This window comes from Oryctolagus cuniculus, chromosome X (genome assembly GCF_964237555.1).
Source record: "Oryctolagus cuniculus chromosome X, mOryCun1.1, whole genome shotgun sequence".
NCBI lineage: Eukaryota > Metazoa > Chordata > Mammalia > Lagomorpha > Leporidae > Oryctolagus > Oryctolagus cuniculus.
The window spans coordinates 6,337,700-6,347,407 of record NC_091453.1 but is presented as its reverse complement, the minus strand read 5'-3'; the positions used below and the strand labels follow the sequence as shown (position 1 = coordinate 6,347,407).

Below are 9,708 nucleotides of genomic sequence, written 5' to 3'. Positions count from 1 at the left end.
TAAAATCTTGATGAATGTGGATAGAGAAGTCTGAAATGAGGGAACATCTAGGTGGTAGAACATTGCAAATGAAACAGTTTCATAAATGTATATAATAACCTAACCTGCTAACAGATGTGTTGTAAATATGAGATGTGTTGAACTCACTTCAGTCAATAGATTGTTCATGTCTAATTAGCAAAATCCATCTGATCTATCTGATCACCAGTAGTTACATTAATACATGGAGGAGTTCTTGGCCCCTGGGGAATCCCTCAATATTGCAAGGACAAGTTCACATGTATCTGTGTATACTAGGTAGTGTTTCTATAGCAAGTGAAAAAAATACTCAAACTTGCTCAGGCAGAAAAACAGAAGTTAGGATAAAGATTTCTCACAAAATCTCAAATCAGATCTGTGGTTGGATATGCCTTAGAAACTACTAGAATAAAAGACACATTTGGCGTGTTCTCTGATAATTCTCTCACTAATTGGCTTTAGTCATCTTCCTTACTGCAAAGTGACTTCCTCCATGTGACAGAAAACACAGCTAATGATGGGGCTCAAGGCATGCTACTCCCAAATATGGCATATTAGCATTTGAGCAAACCACACAAGCAGGAAGGTCACTTTCTGACCTTTACTTGCCCTCCTTCCCTTAAGCAGGTCATGGAATCTGGGACAAGCTCTCTGCCCTCTCCTGGAACTAGGTCATAAGACCCTTCTGCAAGAGCTGCCTTCCTTGTAACTGTAAGAAACGTATTGTATATGTGTCTTATTCTGAGGACACAGAAACACAGAGAAGAATCAGAACAAACAGGCCTTGCTAAGTTTAGGCCATACATTTTTATCAACGAATGGCTCCACAACTATCCACTTTTCAAAAAAACATGGCATTAGAAATACACGAGTTTATTTCATTGAGTTCTCATTTCTTTATGAAGCCTTTCATGACATGTAAAGCTTACATTAAATGTGCATGTTTTTTATTTTTTTTGTTTTTTTTATTAATATCTCTGTTGTTATGTGGGTCTAAGCCATGAACTTACCTATAGGTGAGGAACAGATTTTTTTCATCCCCCTTACCAACAATGGCTTCTGAGCTTTATGTCTTACTTTTTCAGGTGTCTCAGGAGAGACTGGCCCTCCTTTCTCCTTTTCAGTTCTGAAATGTCTGAGGCTCAGACTCTAATTGGCTTGACTTGGGACAGGTGGTCATCTGCTGACCAATCAGATGTGTCCAGGGATGAGTTCATATTGTAGCAGTATTGAGACTCCTATGATAATCAAGCAGGTGGAAAGGCAGTTCCCAGAAGGAAGGTTCTAAGCAGACAATCCTAAATGTGCCTGCTTTAGGTATACATGCTTGCTCGGGATAAATCCATAAATTTCAACAGTTCTCATAGGGTCCTGACCTCAAAATGCTTAAACTGCAGCCGCAGTAAAGCTTATGTCCTGACGCATTCTCCCGTCCCAGGTCAGATAAACATACATTCCCTTCAATATATCTACAGTACATTGTTACATAAGAATTGTACAAGTTAAACACAAGTAAAATTCCCAGAAATCCTAAATAATCACAATTCAAACTAACAAATTTATAATCCCAAATGGATTCCATAGTCAATCTCTTAGCAACATTTGTTTTTCTAGTTATACACTACTGTTCCGTTTACTGTAGTGGGAGGCACCAATCATGTCTTCGATTAGGAAAAAGTCACCATTGTCTATGTGATCTTTGATAAACATTTGGCGATGATGGTACAAGATTTATGCCAGTAAAAAGTGGAGCATAAACTATTTCAAACTGAAAATCATAACTCAGTAGAGAAGTGCCTGTATCTGTCCTTGATTATTGTTGATATATTTGAGTTTAGGATTTCTTCCAATACCTTCTTCTGAGCTTCTCTGTAAGGTAAAACTGCATCAACTCTCATGACTTTGTTGTTTAGCCTTTATTAGGCAGCCCATCAAAACGTACTTTATTGATGAACTTGGCACAGAGAAAATAAGAAGCTTTTTTTGGCATCAGGCTAAACTTATACCTAAAGAATATTCAAGCTCTTTCCCTCCGAGCGGCGCGGCGGCGGGGTTGTGCAGCCATGGCCAAGATCAAGGCTTGGGACCTTCGCGGCAAGAAGAAGGAGGAGCTGCTGAAACAGCTGGACGACCTGAAGGTGGAGCTGTCCCAGCTGCACGTGGCCAAGGTGACAGGCGGCGCGGCGTCCAAGCTCTCCAAGATCCGAGTTGTCCGCAAATCCATCGCCCGCGTTCTCACCGTCATTAACCAGACCCAGAAAAAAAAAACCTCAGGAAATTCTACAAGGGCAAGAAGTACAAGCCCCTGGACCTGCGGCCCAAGAAGACCCGCGCCATGCGCCACCGGCTCAACAAGCACGAGGAGAGCCTGAAGACCAAGAAGCAGCAGCGGAAGGAGCGGCTGTACCCCCCGCGGAAGTACGCGGTCAAGGCCTGAGCCCGTGGTGCCAATAAACAAAACGGCTGCCATCGCAAAAAATATATATATTCAAGTTAGAGTAGGTCATATTGTATACAGCTCCACCAGTTAGTGAAGCATTATCTTACAATCCACTGTATTAGCCTAATTTAATGTCCTCATAAACAACAGCAGAATTCTGGAATTTTAAAGCATGCAGTTAAGGGATCAACAGACAGAAGAAACATCTCCTTTTTCAGCAAATATTGAAGTCAGCTCACTAAAAGATGGTTTACTTGTGACTGGTGATACCTGTAATAGTGTAGTAAAGTCACTGGAAAAATAGAAATCAGGTCACAAACCACTTTAGTAGTTTATAGTCAAACACAGGATAGGAAACACAGATCTGAGGTGAACTGGGTTTTAGACTGGGCTTTACCCCCATTCTGCTTTGGTGGCTTTGGTTTGTGATGGAGCTTCTCTGGTCACAAGCTGTCAAGTGAGTAGTTGACTGCATAAGCTCCTTCTGTCTACTAGGATTCAATTTACCAGCTAGTAACAAAGACTCAAAAGAACTGTAGCGCAAGCAAGACAAAGTTTTTCTCTCTTTCTTCCATGAAAATTGAGAAGTAAGCAATCCAGAGCTCTTATAGCAGCCCTGCTTCACAAAGTCCTCAAGAACCGAAGCGCCTTACATCTCTAGGACATGGCCCTCATCCTCATCCTCATGGTCTAAAATGGTGGCTAGAATTCCAGTCATCACATCTATGCTTTGGGCAGCAAGATGAAGAAAAGGAAACAAGAGGCAAAGGATACACACCAGATATTTTTTTTTTAAGATTTATTTATTTGAAAGTCAGAGTTACACAGAGTGAGAAGGAGAAGCAGAGAGAGAGAGAGGTCTTCCATCTGTTGGTTCACTCCCCAAATGGCCGCAACAGCCAGAGCTGCGCCGATCCAAAGCCAGGAGCCAGGAGCTTCTTCCAGGTCTCCCATGTGGGTGCAGGGGTCCAAGAACTTGGGCCATCTTCCACTGCTTTCCCAGGCCATAGCAGAGAGCTGGATCAAAAGTGGAGCAGCCAGGACTCTAACTGCCACTGCCCATATGGGATGATGGCACTGCAGGTGGTGGCTTTACCCGCTATGCTACAGCGCCAGCCCCAACACCAGCTATCTTTTAAGAAGGATTCCTGGAAACTGCCAGGCATTATTTCTGCCAGTTATCTCATGGGCTACAGTAAGCTGCAAGGGAAACTGAGAAATGTATTATTCATCTTAGGTGGCCATGTTCCCTGCTACAGATGGGGAAGGTGATTATTAGATATACTTGAAATGTCAGACACATGTATGATCTACAATAATTAACACTTAACACATAGGACACCAGGAAATCCCATTTAGTTTAGCAGACCTTTTCTGTTTCAATTCGCTTCAGCAACTATTTGTTTCCCTTTGCCAGTCATACAGATATCTTGAGGAAGAACTGTCCAAATACTGAGAATAGTATGCACAAAGGCCCTAATATACGCATGGCCTGTTGAAGGAACAGCAAGGTTGAAAGTATGTGTGAAGCAGAGAGAGCAAGGAGAAAGGGGTAGGAAATGAAGCTACAGAGAACTATCCAGGGCCATGGACGCTGCAAACAACAGATAGTTGCTTTGCCAAATTCCTTTGTAACTAATGCACGGACATGTAGTCTGATCTTTGCCAATGGGACTTGAGGAGAAATATGTACATTGTGAGACTTCTAAAGGGAATTTTTCCTGCATGAAAAAAGGCCTAAGGGGGGAAATGCCCTTACTCTTCCTTGAGCTACTGTTTTGTCTGCATATGACATATGGATCTGTTGCACAGAACTTGCAACCGTGATGGAACAAACCAGAGGACCAATCCAATCCTTTGAGAATGGCAAGAAAAAACTGTGGAAAGATCCTGAACTCTCAGCGACATTGCTAAGTCACTGAATTCACTAACCTTGCAGTTAGTCTACCCCTAGTCTTCTGGTTATATAAGAAAATAAATGCCCTATTCTTTAAGTTAGTTTTAGTTGGGTATTCAGTTCTTGACAGTCAAAAACATCCTAATTGAGAAGGCTCCCCTTGTATAAATACAAAAGGGTGATACTTCAGCTTCATTTCACATTAGCTTTTGTGCACTTCTATAAAAGCTTAACCACTGAGATTAAAAGATGAATAGAATCGAAATTTTGTATTAGGAGAAAATCCTTTCTACAAAATAACTTAAAGAGGAAAGATTACTCATCTTCAGTCAAATGTATTTGTGCAGATAACAATGACATCAACGGTCTTGAATTATTTAATACTTTGTTCCATACTGTCAGTTATGAGGGATGTCTTTTGCAGGTCAAGATTAGAAGCATCTTAACATTGCATTTGATTTACCTTGGTCACATAGTTTTAAATCAGACATTTTCCCACATTAGCAGTGCTCCAGTTTCTCTTTTCAGTTTATTGAAATCTGGGTTGAAACTGTACAAAATATAACAGAACATGAGAAAGCTTCTAAAAGTTTATGGGGAAATTAAAAGATAAGTTTATTCTGTTGCAAAAAAAAAGTGAAACCCCTACATGACTTTTTCATGAAAGGAATATCCGTGAATTTTTGAAGACCCCCCATACATGTAAAATATAAAAGTAGAAAAGGTGAAAATAAGTGAAATAAATAATCCACAATCTAAAACATTGATCTTTCTATACAAAGCGTTAATAAAACAAGTAAAAAGAACTAAAAGGTAGATGATCATTTGATGCAGCAGTTAAATTACCACTTAGGATGCCCACATCCTATACCAGAGTGTCTGAGTTCCAGATCCTCTACATCCTACACTTCTATCTGGCTTCCTGCTAATGCACACCCTGGAGGCAGCAGGTGATAGCTCAAGAGCTTTGGACCCTGCCACCCACATGGGAGACCTAGATGGAGTTGCAGGTTCTGTCTTCGACCTTGCCTAGTCCTGGATGTTGCAGGCATTTAGGGAGCAAACCAGCAGATGGGAGATTTCTCTGTATCTCACTCTGTCTTTCTACCTTTCAAATAAAATTAAAACTTCAAAGGGCCAAAAATGACCAGAGAATTCTGGCAGTCAAACTTGTGAACAATTTTATTAGATGAAAGTATGTTAAAGAGTATTTCTCTCTTAGGTTAAAGTGTTGTGACATTGTGGGTTTGGTGAAAGAGTTTAGATGCTGAGTAGAAACTTGAAATGGTCCCAGGAAAAAGCATCGTCCAGCAACAAAGAAAAAGTAAAATGAAGCCAAGAAGGAAGATGAGGTCATAAAAAAGCAGTTTATTTAAGGTTCATGTCTGAGATTTGTGTAATTGAAGTGAAAACTTTTCCATTTCAGGTACTAGGATTTTGTTTAAATGGATTTTGATAAAACTCACCATTCATACTTTATGAGTATGAGCCCATCATTGCTACCTATCCATTATACAGAATATAACCATGGCATTCTGCTGGCTGAATTAGTCATGACTCATTGGTGTGTTTTTATAACATTTAGATATACTGGTTGCAAGAACATTTCAGGCAGTGTTATTCAACTGTACCTTAATTGGAATATTTCAGCAGTTTCCACCATTTCTAATTAAGCACTTAAATATTAAGAACCACTTAGAAAACATTTCATAAGACAGACTCACGTGAGCAAATTATATTTCATTAATTCAAAAAGAATTTAGCAATAGCCTGACTAAGGGCATTGTTAGCACTGTTTTTCATGTTAATACTTCCCTCCAATAGAAATAAACATTTACTTGGTTATTTATTCATTCATTCAACATTTATCAGCACTGCTCTGTGCGAAGCTCTGTAGTAGGTTATGGGGGAAATACTCTAATGAATCAGGCAGGGACTCTGCCCATTTTCATGTCATTTCTAACTTGGGACAATAAAGCACATACACAAGGACTATATCATGAGATACGAAGTGATGAATGCTAAAAGAGACATGGGCATAAAGTTCAAGGAGAGTAATAGTGTATTTCCACCAGAGAGGTAAAGAAAAAGCTTTGTGGAGAAAGCGTATGGATGCTGAATTCATTCCTTCAAGAAAAATTTACCAGAAATGTTCTTGCCACTGCAGAAAGTGCAATCCAACAGGGCAGACAGACAATGAACAAATAAAAATTTGGGGGTAGAGTGTTCCAGGGAAAGAGAAAGAGATTTGTGACATCAAGAAACCTAAACGGGGTGAGCATTTGGCGTAGCAGTTAAAATGCTGCTTAGGGCATCTACATCAGAGTGCAGATCAGAGTCCCAGCTTCACTCCCAGATTCCAGTTTCCTCTTAATGCACACCCTGGGAGGCAGTAGGTGAAGGCTAAAGTACCTGGGTCCCTGTCATCCATGTCGGAGACCCAGATTGAGTTCCTGGCTCCTTGCTTTGGCTGTTGTAGGCATGTGGGGAGTGGAACAGCAGATGAGATTCTCTCTCTCTCTCAAATACATTTTAATTTGAATTTTTAATTAAAATTAATATTTTTAAAAGAAACAGAAATAGAGTCAATATGGGCAGAGTGCAATGAAAAAAGGAGCAATAACAGATGAAAGCAAAGGGATAAGTATAATTCAGATCATACAAGACTTAGAGGGTCATAGAAGACAGTTTGGATTGTATTCTAAGTGCTTTGGGAAACCACCAATGGGAGGGTCACATGATCTGGTTTGTATTTTTTAAAAAATAAATATTTACTTTTTTTTTTTGACAGAGTGGACAGTGAGAGAGAGAGAGAGAGAGAGGTCTTCCTTTGCCATTGGTTCACCCTCCAATGGCCGCCGCAGCTGGCACACTGCGCTGATCCAATGGCAGGAGCCAGGTACTTATCCTGGTCTCCCATGGGGTGTAGGGCCCAAGGACTTGGGCCATCCTCCACTGCGCTTCCGGTCCACAGCAGAGAGCTGTCCTGGAAGAGAGGCCACTGGGACAGAATCCAGCATCCCAACCGGGTCTTGAACCCAGTGTGCCAGCGCCGCAAGGCGGAGGATTAGCCTAGTGAGCCGCGGCGCCGGCCAAAAAATATATATATTTTATTTATTTAAAAGACAGAGTTAGAGAGGTAGAGACAGAGAGAAAGGTCTTCCATCTGCTGGTTCATTCCCCAGATGGCCACAATGGCCAGAGCTGTGCCGATCCGAAGCCAGGAGCTTCCTCTGGGTCTCCGACGTGGGTGCAAGGGCCTAAGGACTTGGGTCATCTTCTACAGCTTTCCCAGACCATAACAGAGAGCTGGATCGGAAGTGGAGCAGCCAGGACTAGAACCGGTGCCCATATGGGATGCCGGCGCTTCAGGCCAGGGCTTTAACCTGCTGTGCCACAGAGCTGGCCCTGGTTTGCATTTTTAGAAGAACACCGCAGCTGATGGTCAGAGAACGAATGGTGGAGAGCCAAGGGTGGGAGGCTATTGAAAGGGTCCAGGTGAAAGATGGTGGTGACCTAAACCCCAGTGCTAGCCAAGAAACAAGAGAAAGTGAATAGATTTGAGATCTATTGTGAAGTTAGAGCCAAAGGGACTTCCTATTGGAGTGCATGTGAGATATAACAGAAGTGCAGGAATTAAGAAGGCTTTGGGCTTGTGAATGTGTAAGGAATTAAATGGGCAGTAGGCAGTCAGGGTGTTCCCCAGGTAGAAATTTGGGATTTCGAGGTGCCTTGCCCTCCCCCACAAAAAAGTTCATCTTCAGCAGATCAAAGTATTCTGCTTCCTTAGGAATCTCCCAGTTATCTTTTAGCAGATCAAAGTGTCCTGCTCCCTTAGAAATGCCCAAATTTACAAATTTACCATGAGATTGGCAAGAAAGTGATGATTCCTCCCCCTCCCTTAGGGATGGTTTTTATCATAAGCAAGCCAGACAGGGTGGAGAATTGTAAATCGGGTGTTTAGTTGAGTTTGTTCCCACCTCGTTGATTGACAGTTTGGTTCCCAAGATTGCACTTAAAAAGCTCATTACCATCAGCCCTGCAGGTCTTCCTCTCTTGGAACTCACCTCTTTGCTGCCGCTCTGGCAGGAGGCTTCTAATCTAAATAAATCCTACTTTACTTTCACCACCCTTTCCCGGTAACAAATGTAGGTGACATTTACAGAAATTGTGAAGGCCTCAGAGAGTGTGGAGTTGAGGGACAGATGAACAAGAATTCTAATTTGATCATGTTAATAAAGTTTGAGATGCTTCTTGAACATCCAAATGGTGATACCAAGCTGCTGACCATTACATATACAAACCTGGAGCTTGATGGACGCATAAGGACCAAAGATAGAGATTTGTGAATCATTGGCATATAGATAGTACTTGAAGTCCTGCATTCAAATAAGAGCAATAGGGAGAAAGTGCTGATAGAGTAGGAAAGAGACCTAAGACCAAGTTCTGGGGCACCTGAAGATGGATAATGCTTTGATAGGGAGAGATGGAAAGGGCATTTAATAGGAAGGGACAGAATAATCAAAAACTCAGAGACAGAGGGCAGGCATTTGGTGCAGCAATTGAGACACTGGGACACTGGCATCCCATATTGGTTCAAGTCTCCACACTGATTCCAATTCTAGCTCCTTGTTAATGCACATTCTAGAAGGCAGCACATGATGAGTTGAGGAACTGGATTCCTGCCACCCACACAGGAGAACCAGACTGAGTTCTGGGCTCCTGGCTTCAGCCTGACCCAGCCCTAGCCGTTGCCAGCATTGAGGGAGTGAACCAGCAGATGAAAGATCTCAACCTATCTTTCAAATAAATAACAATTCTTTTCAGTTCAGATGTAGGAAAGTGCTTAGTGTAAGTAGGGAGGGATGGGTAGACCCATTTAGGGGAGAGTCCATAATAGATATCAGGTCCTAGATTTGGAATTATAGACTCCAGTGGAGATTTATGAAAGGTTTTTAATGTGTAGAGTGGTTCTCTTTTTGCAAATGTCTAAGTAGCTACTATATGTGACCATTTTTCTATGGAGAACAATTTCAAGCACTGGACAAGTTTAAGAAATAAAAAACCCTACCTGAAGGCACTGGAGAAACAAATAAAAGTAGGCAGATACTGGAGGGAGTCAATATTTATGAGCTTCCCATATTTATTTTATAACATTTTGCCTCAAGGTGAGTCCCAGTCTTCACAGAGCAGGGTAGTTAAAACTGGCAGTCTTACTGCCTTGAAGAACCAGCGGACAGAGATTGGGGAGAAGGCAGAACTATCTGAAAGGAAGGAGCCAGAAAGAGGCACACAGAACTTCTAAGTTCTGTATCTAACTGTTGCCTGCTGCTCTTGGAAGGATACATATACA

General features: G+C 41.7%; 1 pseudogene; it reads left to right on the top strand.

The window, feature by feature from the left end:
• Positions 1–2,046: 2,046 nt before the first annotated feature.
• On the top strand, positions 2,047–2,469 carry LOC100338435 (large ribosomal subunit protein uL29-like; annotated as a pseudogene).
• The last annotated feature ends 7,239 nt before the right edge of the window (positions 2,470–9,708 follow it).